This window comes from Globicephala melas, chromosome 13 (genome assembly GCF_963455315.2).
Source record: "Globicephala melas chromosome 13, mGloMel1.2, whole genome shotgun sequence".
Taxonomy (NCBI): domain Eukaryota; kingdom Metazoa; phylum Chordata; class Mammalia; order Artiodactyla; family Delphinidae; genus Globicephala; species Globicephala melas.
Window position 1 is genome coordinate 79,650,695 of NC_083326.1, and position 17,095 is coordinate 79,667,789.

At 48.9% G+C, this 17,095-nt stretch overlaps 1 protein-coding gene across 1 annotated transcript in view; it reads left to right on the plus strand.

Moving 5' to 3' along the window:
- Window positions 1–17,095, plus strand: part of CCDC60 (coiled-coil domain containing 60) — a 267,296-nt gene that overhangs the window by 25,092 nt on the left and 225,109 nt on the right. Inside the window, exon 4 of the mRNA XM_060310799.1 lies at window positions 539–713. The gene's annotated coding sequence lies outside the window, so the exon portion shown is untranslated. The remainder of the gene's footprint in view (window positions 1–538; window positions 714–17,095) is intronic.

Consider the following 17,095-nt stretch of genomic DNA (forward strand, 5'->3'; position numbering starts at 1 on the left):
TCTATTAATTTAAAAACATATATCCTTGAAACCCCAGCATGCAAAAACAACCACCGTTCAGTGGTTAGACTTGCAGTCTCACTTCCATGCAAATACATTTATATATGCAGTGAGCCCTTTCTCAACAAGGGCATGCCCATTTTTTTTAAAAGGAAAAAGCTTTCTATTTCAGCATCTTTAACAGAATTTTTATCTTGAACTGGACTCCACAAATTACAGACAAGGATCCCTGCATTTTTATTTGCACTGCAACCTGCAAATTATGTAGCCATCTCTGACCCTAGGGTCCCTCCAAGGCACCCCATTGGGTTAGGAGGGGCATGAGTACTGGTATTTGGGGGACAGACTGGCATGCCAGGGCACTCTGAGCTGGGGTCAGAGAGGGCATGCGCATTTTTCAGAGTTTCAACACAAGTGGTCAAACCCCAGAAAGCATGAGTGCCCTTCCCCCTGCATCCTCACCAACACTGGAACTCTGCCCAGGTTCACAGGGAACCACTTGCTTCTTATATTTGTTTTATTCCCTTTATTCCCACAGCAACTGGCAGGTGCTGACGGATGCCTGGCCGGCCGCCCGCTGTACCTGGCTGTGCGGAGAGGGAACAGGAGATGGAGCTCCCCTTGGCTACAGCCTCTGAGCCCAGGGCCTGGCTGTCTCCCACGGACTTCAGCTGCAGAGAATCAGAGTGGAGGCCGAGAGGAGCCAGAGGCAGGTGAGCTTTGGTTTTTCGCCAGGATGACATTTGTCAATAAAGCACCTGCAAAGTCTAATCAGGATAATGTCCCATGTCCCGCCATGTCTGCCCCAAACCCTGGCCCTCTTGAGACTGTACCAATCAAAGTCAATTCGACAGAGTCCCACAAATGATTCCAGCCCAAGGGCAAGACAGCCCAGGGGTGGAGAGAGCAAGCTGGCTATCGAACTGACATTTCAAAGTGCAGAGCTAATGGTAAGTGACCCTGAATAAATAATCTTCCCCTAAACTGTAAGGTTAAAAATAGTTGAGACCCTTAAGAGCATTGGTAAGAAACCTAAAACAGAGTGATTGAGATGGTAAGTTCCATGGCTGACCTTCAAATTCCGACCCAACGCTTAGCTGTGTCACCTGGAACAAGTTACTTAACCTCTCTGAGCTTCAGTTTCCTCCTTTGTAAAATATCATAACAGTGCTCACCTCATGGGATTCTTGTGGGGAGTAAATGAGATAATCTATGTAAAGTGCTTAGCCCATCATAAGTCCTCCATTTAAAAAGCTGTTATGAATATTCAAGAGCCATTAGGGACCAGTGAATGTTCCCCCTTCCCTACTGGTTTGCAAATTAGGTGACTGGGGCCCAAAGAAGGAAATGTCTTGCCCAAAGTCACACAGTGAGTTGCTGATCCTGGCCGGAAGTTTGGCTTTTGGAGCTCCAGTCCAATGCCCTTTCTGCTGGACCCCAATGGCCCCTCTTGCAGGATGCAGAGCGCTCAGATCCTGACCTTTTCCCACTTCCTTGGCTCTGTTTCGCCTCTGGGGGCCCTAATGAAACACAGGGCAGGTGCAGGCAGCATCTCAGACAGTTGCTGTCTATTTGGAACATTACTTAGGACTTGAGTCTCTTCAGCACGAAATTTAATCACTCCATCAATATTGTGACAAGATTGTCAGAAAGCCGGGGACTGGCTGGGAGGCACCCGGTTGCCAAGGATGCTTTTGTTTGGTTTCTCCTTTGGACCTTAAGGAGCCAATCCTAAAGTGGGAGGGAACCAGGAAGTTTCCATTCCCTGGGTGGGGCATCTGGTCTCCAACATACAGCAAAACTTGCCCAGACTTTCATTTGCATTCCTCTCTCACTGCTCCCTGAAAGGAAGCCTAGCTCTTCGTAGTCTCTGACGACCCCTTGTACCGTCCCACCTCTGCAGCTTTGGTCACTAGGGTCCCCCCACCTGGAGAGTCATCCCTTGCCAGATCTTTCCAGCTTGTCTCTCTGCTTCCACTCCGACTCCCGACTCCCCTGACCCACAGAATAATCCCAGCAGTGGGTGCTGTGCTGCACGGACCAGCTCCCCCTTCGAGCACGGAGGGCTGAGCTTCAGTGAGAGCTACCTCGTCCCTTTCCGGGACAGCTGGTATAGAGACTGGGCACTATAAGAGGATGAAGACCCAGCCTCGTGGCCCAGTCTGGAATAACTCTGAAGCCCTGTCCCTCGTTCAGAGCTCCCCGTGGGGTCAGCTGAGCCCTTTGGTGGGATGCAGCCCCGCTCATCTTCCCCCTCCTACCCATCCTGCTTCCTTCCCTTCCCTCCCCCGAGTGCGGATCCCAGGAACACTCCCTAATCAATTCCCTACACAGTGCTCTGTCTCAGAGTCTGCTCCTCGGGAACCCGATAGCCAGAGTGATCCTTTTAAACAGATCCAGTCGTGTGGCTTCTCTATTTAAAACGCCCCTATGGCTTTCTGCTGCACTTAGAATAATATTCAAACTTCTCACAAGGCTTGCAAGTCTCTGTTACTGCCTGATAGAACTATAATGCAAGCTGGGTATGTATACGGTGCATTAAAAAATTAAAAAATCAAGTGTTATTAGCTTCAATAATTTATTTAACCTAATATCAAAAAGATTACCATTTCAACGTATAATTAATATGAAAATGAACAGTTTACATTCTTTTTTGAATACGAGAGCTCTGAAATCTGGTGTGTGGTTTGCCATTATGACACGTCTCAATTGGGAATTGCCATATTGCGAGCGCTCAGTAGCCAGCACTGGTTGGCTACTGGCTACTGGCCGCCTCCCTCCCACCCTCATCTCTGCTATGATCCCTGGTGCTTCCGTTGCTCAAACGTCCTGCTTTTCTTTCCATTGAATACACCAGTCCCATTCATGGACTTCACACCTGCTGTTTCCTCTGCCTGAAATACTGTTCCCAGCACTTTGCACAGCTGGTTCCTTTTCTTTTCTTTTTTTTTTTTTGGCCACACCTCGCGGCAGTAGAAGATTAGCTCCCCGACCAGGGATCGAACCCGGGCCCCCTGCAGTGGAAGTGCAGAGTCTTAACCCAACCGCTGGACCAGCAGGGAAGCCCCAGCTGGCTCCTTCGTATCACTCAGGTCTCAACTCAAATGTCACCTCCTCAGAAAGACCTTTCCTGATGATTTTAGCTAGAGAAGTTTCCCTCCTCCCCCATCACTCATCAACAGCTCACCCCAGGTTATTTTCCATAACAATTATCACCTTCAGAAATGATCATATTTAATATTTGTTCCTGCAGTATGTTGTCTGTCTTCCTCCACCAAAAGATAAGCTCCAGGAGGCTAGAGACTGGGGGCTCTTTCATTCACTGTCACCTCCCTGCCTGGGCCCAGGACAGTCTGTCATTAGTAGGAAGGAGGTTAACAGCTTTTGCAGATACGCATGTGTGTCACATACATATGAACACCCACACATGTGAAATCTCCATCCCTGGAGCTTACACTTCCAGTGGGTGGAAAGGACAATAAAAAACCATACACTTACACATGTATACACACACACACACACACACACACACATCATTCATGTGTATCAGGAGGTAAAATTGCTATTTTAAACGGGGTGGAGTCAGGGAAGGCCTGGATGAGAAAGTAGCAGGATGAGCCACGTGTATGTCTTGCGAAAGAGTGGTTCAGGCAGAGGATTCGGCAAGTGCAAAGGCCCTGAAGTGAGAGCGCGCCTGGCATGTTAGAGGAGGACAGAGACTAGTGTAGCTGGAGGTAGTAAGCAAGGGGGGCTGTGAGAGGAGGTGAGGTCGGAAGTGGTTGGGGATTGGAAATCATACAGGGCTTGGTAAACAGTTCCAAAGACTCTGGCTTTTACTCAGAGCGTAGGGGAGGCCCCTGGAGCATTTTGAGCAGTGAATAACTTTTTGCAGCACTTCCCGATGTTGCTTTCAGAACAGACTGAAAGTCAAAAACTAAGATACAATTTTTTGTGTGATAATACAAATTCAAAGCTGGCTGAGCATAGTAGTCAAAAAATGTGTTTAATAGGTTAAGAAATCTATGGAGGGGGAAAAGAACAATAGAATGAAGGGACCAAGGGTGCAGTTGGGAGACTATTACAATAATCCAGTAAGAAACTATGGTGGCTTAGCCCAGGTTCAAGACTGCAGTAGATAACGGCCAGTTTTCTTACAATTTTCATCCTCCCCTTCTTCCATAGTAATAGCTGAGCACATGGCTGCTTAGCTGGGGACTACATTTCCCAGCCTCCCCTGGGGCAAGATGGAATTAACCAATGGAATGTGAGCAGAAGCAATGGGTTTACTAGTGCCACGGGTTTTTTTGTTTTGTTTTGTTTTGTTTTCTGGCTGTGTTGTGTCTTCGCTGTTGCACGTGGGCTTTCTCTAGTTGCAGTGAGTGGGGGCTACTCTTCCTTGTGGTGCGTGGGCTTCTCATTGTTGTGGCTTCTCTTCTTGCAAAACACAGGCTCTAGGCTCACAGGCTCAGTAGCTGTGGCTCGCAGGCTCTAGAGCACAGGCTCAGTAGTTGTGGTGCACGGGCTTAGTTGCTCCCCAGCATGTGAGATCTTCCCGGACCAGGGCTCGAACCTGTGTCCTCTGCATTGGCAGGCAGATTCTTAACCACTGCACCACCAGGGAAGCCCTAATGCCACATTTGCTTAAAAGAAAATTGTGCACGGCGTTCTTTTTCTCCCTTCCCTTGTATACAAAAGCATAGAGATGTGCTTGCATGCAGCCTAACCATGCAGACAAAGACAAAGCCGGGGAAAGAACCTGGGTCCCCGAATGAGGATGTGAGCAAAGTCTGGCGTATTCCAGACCACACACCGTCAGGACTCCTTCACAAATAAGAAATAAACTTCTGTCTTCTTTAATCCACTGCATTTTGGGGTTCTTTGTTACAGCAGCTTAACCTTTACCTCAACTGATACACGGAAGATTTAGGGCTATCAGGAGTGAATTACAACGCAGTGTGGAATAGGAAACAACCTAAAATATAATACTCACCATCTCCATCCTTAAAGCTCCTTAACTAAGACCTTGCAGGGAACTGTTCACAGATTGGCTTTCCCCTTAGGTCCCTTGCCTGATACCTTTTCTGTTTATGTATTCTCACGCCCCTTGATCTACATACTTTTTGCCAACTTCCCCAATACCAGAGAATACCTGCAAACTTTGATTTTATTTTCTTAAGCAAATGAATCTTTTCTCAATCTTTAATGCAGACAAGCTCCTGGACCTTCCTCGGCGTCATTCAAAATTCTTGGTGGTACATCCTCACCAAAGGAAGACACATCTAGCCCAGGCCTCCATCTTAACACTAAGACTTAGCAGAAATGTTGAAACCATGGTGGTCCTTTCATTTGTCTCATAGTAAATTTGTTGGTGCTTCTCCCTTCCCTAAAAAAATACCCTCAGTAAGGAGATAGCAGGGGGCACGGTGGTGCAGGAGAAAATATATCTCCCTCTAGCCTGAGAAAACCTTAGCATTTGCTTCTGGGGTTTTAGATCCCCTCTCCCATTTACTTGGACGCAAATATTTATACAACAGGCACCCCTAGGTCTGCATCCACGTGGCTCTTTCTCGCAGGCAGACACTGAGTCATGCAGCGTGGTCCCTGGTTGTCCATCGTGTTCTGTGTGGCTTTCCAGCGCCAGCTCTCCCAGCCACGCTTCCCTGGCTCCAGCTCTGTGTCCCTCCTGCTCACTGATTCTCTGGGTGCCTGATCAGAATTCACAGCGGGGACTTTATGCTGCCTCATTTCCTCCCGATTTTCTGGTCTGTTTTATTCATTAATAACACTGTGAAGCGAGTTGAAAAATGCATCAGAAGCAAGGCCTCCTCTTAAAGCCCCTGGAAGCCAGGCCCACGCTTCCAGGCTTTGATGTCCTGTCAGAAAGGACCATCTTTTCCCCTGACTAGAGCTACTGACCGCAGGATGGCCGTGGTCTGCTGAGCGTCCGCACCACCCACCAGCTCAGCCAATGGGGGAAACACCACACACGGGATCTTGGAGAACGTCCCTGCCCAGGATGTGACCAGAATTAACCCCTGTTGCCTCCTGGGGTGTGAGGGGATGGACAGTATTCGTTGGGGAATTGTATGTGTTTGTGTGCATGTGTCTGTAGGAACGGGTGTGGATGCCTGTTATGTGTTGACCGGGTGCTTACAGTGTAGATTATCTACGGAGGTGTGTGGATCTCTCTCTCCCTCTCTGTTTGTGTGTATTTATATGTTATTGGTCCCTGATTATTTCTCCAGCCCACCTCACACCATTCTTCCATTCCACGTTCTAAACACATGCTCTTATTATACTCCTAATTCTCTCCAGTCTCTCTCCCTCTCTCTGATACCTTCTTTGCAGCTTTCTTTCACTGTCTCTTACTGTTTGTTCCTTTCTCTCTCTTTTTTTTTTTTTTTTTTTTTGCGGTACGCGGGCCTCTCACTGTTGTGGCCTCTCCTGTTGTGGAGCACAGGCTCCGGACGCGCAGGCCCAACAGCCATGGCTCACGGGCCCAGCTGCTCCGCGGCATGTGGGATCTTCCCGGACCGGGGCACGAACCCATGTCCCCTGCATCAGCAGGCGGACTCTCAACCACTGCGCCACCAGGGAAGCCCTGTCCCTTTCTCTCTTAACCTGCTTCTCTCTCCTTCCCTTCTCCCTTCCCCTTCCTCCTCCCCCTTCTTCTGCTTCTGCTTCTCCTTCTCTCTCTCCCCCGCTTTCCCTCCCTCCTCCCCCCTCTCTCTTCTCCATACACCAGTTTCTTCCACCACACCCTTCTCACCTGGCTAACTGCTTCTCCTTCGCTCCTCACCTTATCCATCACTTCCTTCTGCCTGAGCCCCTAGACAACACTGGTCCCTACTGGGGGAGCGCCCGCAGGCCGCCCCACTTTCCCTTCCGCAAGGCTCACCGCCTGTGATGCCACTTCCCGTTTCCCTCTGCCTTCCCTTCCCATGATCACCTTACATCATGTCATCTTAGTTGAATGGAAACCTTTGCCCCAGATTCCCTTCCCTGTAGGGCTCTGTGTTCGAATGGGCCACGAGAGGAGCTGGGGTGCGCTCTGGAAAGTGGGCATGAAGCAGCAAACAGCCATGTCTATGCTCAGAGCGTCAACGTCAGTTCAGGCCCGGCTGCAACGCACACCTGCTGTCACGGATCTGGTGGTTCCCCTTGCTGGGACCTCGTGGGCAGCAGACAGGCCAGATCTCCTCTTTTTCCTCCTCCAACTCCCAGGCCCAGATTGGCTGCAGCTTTGTGGTCCTTCTGCAGGACCTAGGCACACGTGATTGCAGGAGAAATCTAGCCCGAATCCCCGTCTTTGGCTCTGCTTTTCAGGTCCCTGATCTAGATATTATTATTATTTATTTAATTTATTTATTTTGGGCTGCCTTTTGTCTTCGCTGCTGCGCACGGGCTTTCTCTAGTTGTGGCAAGCGGGGGCTACTCTTCGTTGCGGTGCGCGGGCTTCTCATTGCAGTGGCTTCTCTTGTTGTGGAACACCGGCTCTAGGCGCACGGGCTTCAGTAGCTGTGACTCGGGGGCTCTAGAGCGCAGGCTCAGTAGTTGTGGTGCACAGGCTTAGTTGCTCCGCGGCATGTGAGATCTCCCCGGACCAGGGCTCGAACCCGTGTCCCCTGCATTGGCAGGTGGATTCTTAACCACTGCGCCACCAGGGAAGCCCCCCTGATCTAGATGTTATTGAACAAGACTGGCACTTCGGTTCTGTCTTCCTACGAAGCCTGGAGGGTGCCTCTGCGCCCCACTGCATCCTCCCTTGGCATTTGTGTTACAATTCATGCTCATCTGCGTGGATTTTCCTATACCTTCCTCCAGAGTTAGCAATGAATAGGAATTGTTTGTTTGTCTACAAGCAGAGTGGAAGCTAACTGCTTTAGACTGTGAAGCAGTGTAATGGACACTGCGCCTGTTACATTACATTTTATGGTTCTATAGCAATTACACTGAATTTTATGGTGTCATAACATATTACATTTTATGGCTTAATATCGGCTTTAATACAAGACACCATGGCCCAGAATTTTAACGAGGGGAGGCTTCTGGTGCGACGGCAGTGGGCTTTCCGCATGACTACGTGCCTTCCAGCAGGAGGCCCGGGGAAGGTGAAGCTGGACCACATTCCCCTCCAGTCTCCGTAGCACCCCGCATCGTGTGTCCCCTCCGTCAAGCCTGGCTTTCTTGCTAGGGGTCCTTGTGCAGACTAGTTGAATAGATGCCGCTCTGGGCTTCTCTCCTTCGTCCCCATTTTCTTCTCTGCATGACAGACAGGATGATCTTGAGCTGGCTGGAGAGTACAAGACTTAACTGAGCCGCTCACCTGGACGGGAAGATAAAGAGAGGAGAAAGGGAAAGAGGCTTTGCCCAGGGCTCCTGCCTGCCTGCGCTCAGGAAATCGGTTGCAGATGTTGACAAATACATTGAGTAAAAAGCCTTGGAAATCTTAGCACTGATAGAGAGGTGTTATAGGGGGATGAAAACCTCTCTGGGTTAGGCGTTAGGTTCCAGGTCTGACTCTGCCACTGACTTGCTACGCAACCTTCTCTGGGCCTCGGTTTCATGAACTGTAAAACTAGGAGGCTGGGAAAGATGTCCTCAGATACGGTCAGGAGTTAGCAGAGTTCAGTGCTGGCCAATGAGCCGTGAGGGGAAATCTGCAGGAGACTTTGGGAAAAGCTTCCCCGCTCTTCAGAAGAAGGCCAGTTCCTCTGGATGTGACCATTTCTAAACAGAACACCAGGAACTGCTGTATTTATGCAGCACGTATGGTGGGCCAGGCCCTGTGCTAAATGCGTTGTCACGTGATCCTAACAGCACACCTTGGAAGTACTGATTATCACGATGCCCATTTTACAGATAAGGAAACTGAGATTCAGAGCAGCGAATGTCCTTTCCCAGCGTCACAGGGGTAGCAAAGCAAAAAGAGCAGAGATGGGATTGGAAGCCAGGTCTCTCTGACTGCAAAACTAGTGTCCTTAAAGTCCTCCTCTATACGGTCTCTGTGTTAAAAACAAGCTAATCCAGATGAGCCCCCTTCCTCTCACTGATCCACATTCATGCTGCTCAGAACCAAGTAATTGGGGCTGCCACAGTGTGCCGAGAAGCCACCCTAATGAGCTTGCTCAACTACTCCTTTGAAACCGCATCCCCTGCTGGGCTGTGGGGCCTCTTCCGTCAATATTGACGCCTGTCTGAGACTCTTGGAACCTGCCATGAAGGGGGGAGGAGCTGCTGCTGAAAGTTAAAGAGAGAAAGGAAAAGAAAAGAATACAGATCCCCTTAACAGCACTCCCGCTTGGCATCGCAGACCCAGCAGACCCCTGTGCATCTGGAGAAACTGGGGAAGAAGAGTCTAGATCAGATGCCAGCTGACCTGCAAGGTACGTGCCAGGGCTCCTCACCCGGTCTGTTCGCCTGCCTGTTCGGCAGCACTGAGACCCTCTGGGGAAATCTGCTCCGGGCAGCGGATAATGCTCCCTGGGGAGCTGAGATGTTAAGTTCTGCTGAGCCCGCAGCCTCTGCAGGGGCAAAGTCATGGGTTTGGAAGAGGGCTTTTCAAGAAGGATGGTGTGGCCGTGGAGTCCGTCCCAGGTTTGAACCCTATAATAAGCGAGTGATCCTCTCTGGCAAATGGGATTGATTCACTCAACCAATATCCATGCATCTGGAGACCAGGACAGTCCAAGGCCATGAGGATATAAGTAAAATGCCAAGCACAGAGCCCGAGCCTGGCATTTAGTATGTCCTCAAGAAATGCAGAAGCTCCAGATGGATCAGGCAGGGGGTCACCACCCTGTGGTTGCCTTATCCATGGGGATAGCGACATGGCTGTGTAAGAAGGGCTTTGGAGGGACTTCCCTGGCAGACCAGCGGTTAAGACTCTGCACTCCCGATGTGGGGGGCACAGGTTCAATCCCTGGTCAGGGAACTAAGATCCCACGTATCACACCGCTTGGCCAAAAAAAAAAAAAGAGCTTTGGAGACGACTTGTTCTCCAGCCCTGCCACCGATGCTGTCACACGACCTTGGACAGTTATTCCATGTGATGGTTCCTTTTACGTGTCAACTTGACTGGGCCACTGGGTGGCCAGACATTTTGCCAAACGCCATTCCAGGTGTGTCTGTGAGGGTATGTCTGGATGAGATTCGCCTCGCATCAGTAGACTGCATTTCAGGAGATCGCCCTCCCTGGCGCGGGTGGGCCTCTGGGTGGTCAGGCTGTTCAAGATGGCCGTCCTCTTGCTTCCCGGCCATCCCCTGCTTGACCAGCCCCTGCTTCACTCACATGACTATCCAATCCTCTTCATTGTAGGGCTTGGTCAGTAATTGCCTACATGCTTGCCCCCTGCCCCAGCCGCTGGTTTCCCTGGGAACTGACGGGCCAACCTGACGCCAATTCCCCATATAAATGGTAGCCTCCTCCCCCGCCTAGCAAACGTTGTTCCCACATCCTGCTTGCTGTCTGCTGTACATGGAGGGGATGTCGTTCCCGGACCCTTCGTTGCGGATGCGTAAGATCCCCTGTCATTAAGTATTGATGTCTCTGTCGCTGTCTCCAGGCTCTATCTGTGGTCTCGAAGCTGGGCTTGCAGGCCTGCGGGGTGCAGTCCAATAGTTGGCCAGCCAGGAGGCCAAGGAAACCCCCGTGAACACCCAAGAGGTCAGGAAATAAGGATGGGGAATGGAAAGTTGCAGGGCGACCCCAAGGTGGCCGTCCGCTAGCACGTGCATGGAGCCTTGTGGCAGCTGACCACCATGGGAAGTGTCTTTTTCTTCCATTATATTGAGGGTATCCTGTTCACCTTGGAGTCTCCTTCTAGTTTAAAAGGAGCAGCCCCACGCTCATGGCTCCTGACTGCCTGGGGATGGCTGGTGAACACTGACAGGACTCAAGGACCTGGATCGTCTATTACATACTTGCATATTTTCTGGTCCGGGAAGCCAAGCTTACCCCTGACCCACCACCGCTACACCATGAGAGACACAGGCTTTAGGGATATTAACTCGGGGAAAGGCTTGTGAATTGGAAGTGGCCCATTATCCAAAACGTGGTAATGGCCAAATAACAAGAGAACCCTTGGGCTTCTGGTCCGGCTGTGGAAGGGCACAGAGCAGCAGTATAACGGGATGGGACCACAGCTCCATGCCGTCCACAGTGCGTTACAACAGGTGGGAGACGTTACAAAAGGCCAACCCGAGTCATCAAGCACCACAGAAAGACCACTACTGGGGGGGCCGTCTAGAGCAGCTGTGCACAAAATAAGGACGCCCATGGACGTCAACATCGACCAAGGACCATGAAGTCCAGGAGTGAGCTGATAAAAATGACATCCACTGGCATCTCCACCAGCCTTACAACCTCACCGCTGCCGGGCTTACGGAAAAGATAAACGGAGTACTTAACGACTGAGGCAGGAAACCCGTGCTCTCAACATGTGGGCCAGGAGGCTGACTCAAGCCCTATGAACTGTGACTGAACATCTCAGGAGCATCGTCCCAGTGTCTATGCCATATTAACCCAGAGGCAACTAGTCAACACAATCTGAGTTCAACTCTTGACCACCAAGGGACCCAAAGGTTGCCAACTGTCAGGACAATAACCCACTTTTGCCTACAGGACCTACCCGCAGAGGGACACATTATAAATGGCGTAGGACTGGCAGGTAAGACCCTGCTGGTTTGGGTTTGCTGCCTGGTGGGGAATAAGCTTAGAAAGGGACTTACAGATCTCACCTGTTGTCTACCTGGCCCCACCTAAGACTACTTAGGTAATTAATCCGGCCCCTACTGGGGAAAGGCACCATTATGCCTCCCCTCCAGTATTCGGCACCAGCTCTGGGGACTGCCAGTGGACAGGTGACACAACACTGCAGGCCAGTACAGAAATCGCAGGCAGGGGCGGTGTGATCTCAGAGCGCTGTTACTGCTGTATTCTGCCTAACGGTCATGACCTCCCCTGTATCGTGCCTGTTAAACATGTTACATTTCCTCCGAGTCTGAGTGGAGGGAGTCTGCTCTCAGATGGGGAGGGGGGGCAGTGGTGGCCTCACTATGAAATGAATCTGATTTGCTGTGTCTGCAGCGAGATGCTGTCGTTATCCTCTGGATGTGCGTGAAAAATTGACCCGATGAACACCTGGCTCCAAAGTTCACCCACCTCTAGGCGAATTTTACTCTCTTTAGCACGCTAGGTATGTTTACTCTTTTTTTAAAAAAATAAATTTATTTTTGCGCTGGGTCTTCATTGCTGCGCACGGGCTTTTCTCCAGTTGCGGTGAGCGGGGGCTATGCTTCATTGCAGTGCACGTGCTTCTCACTGCGGTGGCTTCTCTTGTTGAGGAGCATGGGCTTTAGGTGCACAGGCTTCAGTAGTTGCGGCTCTCAGGCTTTAGGCGCGTGGGCTTCAGTAGTTGTGGCATGTGGGCTCAGTAGTTGTGGCTCGCGGGCCCTAGAGCGCAGGCTCAGTAGTTGTGGCGCACGGGCTTAATTGCTCCGCGGCATGTGGGATCTTCCCAGACCAGGGCTCGAACCCATGTCCCCTGCATTGGCAGGTGGGTCTTAACCACTGCACCACCAGGGAAGTCCCGGTACCTTTACTCTTGATGCTCGTTAGCTGCTGTTACTTGTTATCGCATGTGTGATGTTCGGTTGCAGTGCACCTCTATCTACCTGACCTCAGGGCAGCCGTGGAAGAGAGGTGGACCTAGACTGTACGGGTCGTGCAGGGTGTGTGGAGGTGAAGTGTGAGGTCAGGCCACTCAAGATGGCTGTTCTCTTGCCCTCTTGAGGCCCACGTACCGCAAAAAAAAAAAAGAATACAAAGGTTCTTACCTATTACACTATGAAATGGGTAAGAACAGGGATCTGGGGCCTCAAAGGAATACATGACCCAGTCTTTAAGAGCAGATTTTCAATAGGAAGAGAGTAGTAGTAGTATGGGTGCGTAGTTGATACCAGAGGAGGGTATGGAAAGTGTTTGAAGGAGAAGGAACAGAATATGCAGAGGCCAAGAGGCCAAATAGTCTGTGGCTTTATTGGAGCCTTGAACGTGGCTCTAGCGCCAGGTCACAGGGCCCTTGTGCGTCACATGATTACCTTGGTCTTTATCTTGAAGGCAATGAGGAACCACTGAAGATTCTTTTCTGTTGTTGTTTTTTTTGCGGTACGCGGGCCTCTCACTGTTGTGGCCTCTCCCGTTGCGGAGCACAGGCTCCGGATGTGCAGACTCAGCGGCCATGGCTCACGGGCCCAGCCGCTCCGCAGCATGTGGGATCTTCCCGGACTGGGACACGAACCCGCGTCCCCTGCATCGGCAGGCGGACTCTCAACCACTGCGCCACCAGGGAAGCCCCCACTGAAGATTCTTCAGCACAGCAGGGACTTGGATCTATGGGACTTTTAACAATTCACTTTGACCTCCCTATCAACCTCCTTACGACTAATATCAAATAGCTCCACCCACCTCACTGCTCTTTTGTGAAGATCAGATCAAGTTTTGTATCTTAAAGTGCTTTGTGAATCACTGAGTGCTTGCAATGGATGGCAGGGTCACCACCCATAAGTCAGTCCTATTATGTCCACTTCAAGGCTTTTGTGTTCCTAGCAGTTTCTCCAACCAAGGCTGCAAGTCAAATAAGATACAGGATAAGAACTGATTTGGCAAACCCTGGAACTTTTGACTAAAGGTAGAGATGTGTTAGATGTCTTCCTGGTATCTGTGTTAATTGGGGTCTTACAAGAAACAGATGCTAAAATGGGGTTAAACGTGCAAGAGATTTATTAGGGGAAATGCTTTTGAGGAGGGTGGAGAGGGAGCTGGCACAGGTGAAGGGTAGAGAGGAGGAAAGAAGGGCGAATGAAAGCGTGTTAGACTTAATGCATAAGCCATTCAGCAAGACCACTAGGGAGTCCTTGAGCCATCATGACTTGTCAGGAGAGCCTTGTGTCTCCCAGGAAAGGCTCTGCCTTGGTATTCCTTCTGCACTCACCTGCTGGCTGGGAGCAGCCCGAGGGAAGTGTGGCCTCTGCACAAACACGGTGATGGATTTCAGAGCACGGCAGTTGAGGCCCTCGACTCATCATGCTACCTGCACACAGAGATCCAAGAGGCGCGTTCTTGCGGTCACCACAATATCCACTACGCTTCTTGTGACTGCAACCCTGAATTGTTTTAAGAAATGGGATCCTTTCCTGCTCTCACTGCTCGTGACTCAGGCCTGGGACAATCGGAGCATCATGGTTCACTGGCTCTAGTGATTGGTTGCCCACATGCATTCATGGGCACGTGAACTGGGCTGGTCCAGTTAGAGTACACTTCAGAGTTTTGTGAGGACCTCTAGGGAAGAGGTGATGCTTTCTTGGCTCTGGATCTGAATATAGAAGGATGGAGTCCCGGAGTCATGGCAGCCCTGTTGACCAAGTGAGGCAGGCCTCTCTCTGGGAGAGACGAGGTGCACAAAGAAGATACCATTTAAGTTTTTTTTTTTCAGACATGCTTGGAGCCAGAATTATTTTCTTGGCAGTTCAATTTTTAAAAATCTGTGTATTCACTTTTCTTTAGCTTTACTGAGGTATGATATGCAACAGACGGCACATGTTTAAAGAGTACAAGTTGATGCTTTGATACATTTACACCAGTGAAATCATTCCCGTAGTCAAGGACATACCCATCACCCCCCAAGTTTCTTCCTGTCTCACTTAATCTTTCCCTCCCACCTCATGCCTTGGGCAATCACTGACTTGCTTTCTAAGTTTTCTTTTTCTAGATTTTTATACAATTTTTGTCTCCCTGGTTCTACTCGGCATAGTTATTTTGAGATTCATCTCCATTAGGTGCATGAGCAGTTCATTCCTTTCTATTGAGTAGTGTTTCACCATATGTATATACCAGCTGGTTTATCCATTCACCTGTCAATGGACATCTGGGTTGTTTCCAGTTTGGGTCTATTACAAATAAGGCTGTTATGAGCATTGGGTGCAAATCTTTACATGGAAATAAGCTTTCATTTCTCTTAGATAAATAGCTAGGTGTGTAATAGCTGAATCATATCATAGGTATAATTTACTTTTTAAGAAAAGTACAACTATTTTGGAAGTCAGTTTGTCAATATTACATTCCCAACAGCAGCATTTAGGAGTTGCAGTTTCTCCAGTCTTTGCCAACACGTGTCAAGGTCTGCCCTTTGAATTTTAGCCATTCTGATAGGTGTTCGGTGGTATCCTATTGTTTTTTTAGTTTGCATTTTTCTAATGAGTAATGACTAAATAAGCCGAGCTTTTTTTGATGTGCTGATTTGCCATCTCTATAGGTTCTTTGGTGAATTGTCTATTCAAACAGTTCGCCCATTTTTAAATTGGATTTTTTCCCTTACTGTAGAGTTTTGAGAGTTTTTATATATTCTGAATACAAATCCTTTATTAAATACATGACTTGGAAATAATGTCTTCCGGTCTATTAGTGGCACCTCTATTTTTTTATTGTATTTCACTGAAGTAGAGTTGATTTACAATGTTGTGTTAATTTCTACTGTACAGCAAAGTGATTCAGTTACACATATAAATACATTCTTTTTCATATTCTTTTCCATTATGGTTTATCACAGGATGTTGACTATAATTCCCTGTGCTATACAGCAGGACCTTGTTGCTTTATCCATTCTCTGTATAATAGTTTGCATTGGCTAATCGCAAACTCCCTCTCCCCCGCACCTGCCCCCTTGGCAACCACAAGTCTGTTCTCTATGTCTGTGAGTCTTTCTGTTTTGTAGATAACACAAATGAGAGACTCATTTGTGTCATATTTTAGATTCCACATGTGATATTGTGATATTTGTCTTCTCTGTCTGACTTACTTCACTTAGTATGATGATCTCTAGGTCCATCCATGTTGCCGCAAATGGCATTATTTCATTCTTTTTTATGGCTAAGTAGTATTCTATTATATATATGTTGTTTCCATGTCTTAGTTATTGAGAATAGTGCTGCAATGAACATCGGGGTGCATGTATCTTTTCGAATTACAGTTTTCTCCAGATATGTGTGGCATCTCTTTTCATTCTCTTAAAAGTGCCTTTTGGACCCACCAAGGTCATGTGACTTTTCTGTTCTGTTAAACTTCATTGTAATAAAATGAGAGAGAAAAAAAGTGCCTTTGAAGAACATGTAACGGACTGGGTGTTTTCCTCCCCAACCCCAAAGTTCATATGTTGAAACTCTAACTCCCAGAGTGATGGTATTTGGAGGTGGGGCCTTTAGCAGTAATTGGGTCATGAGGGCAGAGCCCTCATAAGTGGGATCAGTGCCCTTAAAAAGAGACCCCATAGAGCTCCCCGTCCCTTCCGTTCTGTGAGAATACAGCGAGAAGTTGTGGGCTATGAACCAGAAAGCTTGTCCTCAACAGACAGCAAATCTGTTGGCGTCTTGATCTCGTACGGCTCAGCCTCTAGAACTGTAAGAAGTTTCTGCGTTTTATAAGCCACCCAGTCCGTGGTATTTAGTCTGTTGGGGCTGCTTTAACTAAGAGCAGAAGATCTTAATTTTGATGAAGTCTGATTTGTCTTTATATAGATTGTACTTCTGGTGTCATATCTAAGAAATTTTTGCTTAAAGCAGGGTCACAAAAGTGTTCTCTTCTGTTTTCGTCTAGAACCGTTTCTCCACCTTTGTACTAATATGTTGGTCCAGACACCCAGCACCGTCATCTCTACTCCTTGCAGAAGGTTCCCCAGCCTTGGGTCGTTTGCTCACATGCATGGGCTGATCAGAACTCCACGGTTTCTGAAGTTCTCTCTGAATAGCACCCTTCTGCAGATTCTGACTTGGGAACTCTAGCCACCACGGGTTCCCCAGACTCTCAGCAATGTATTCTCATTTCAGGGAGTCCACCAGGCCCCCTCCCTATGCTGCACCCTGGAAATCCTCTCATGGAGGAATGCAAACCTAGGGCTGACTTTTTGTTTCTTGCCCCTCAGGGATCACTGTCCTTTGTTTCCTGAGTGCCGGTAGTTTGAAAATCATTGTAGCATATATTACACCAATTTTTTGGTTGTTTCAGGCAGGAGGATATTCCCATTCCCACTACTCCATCCTC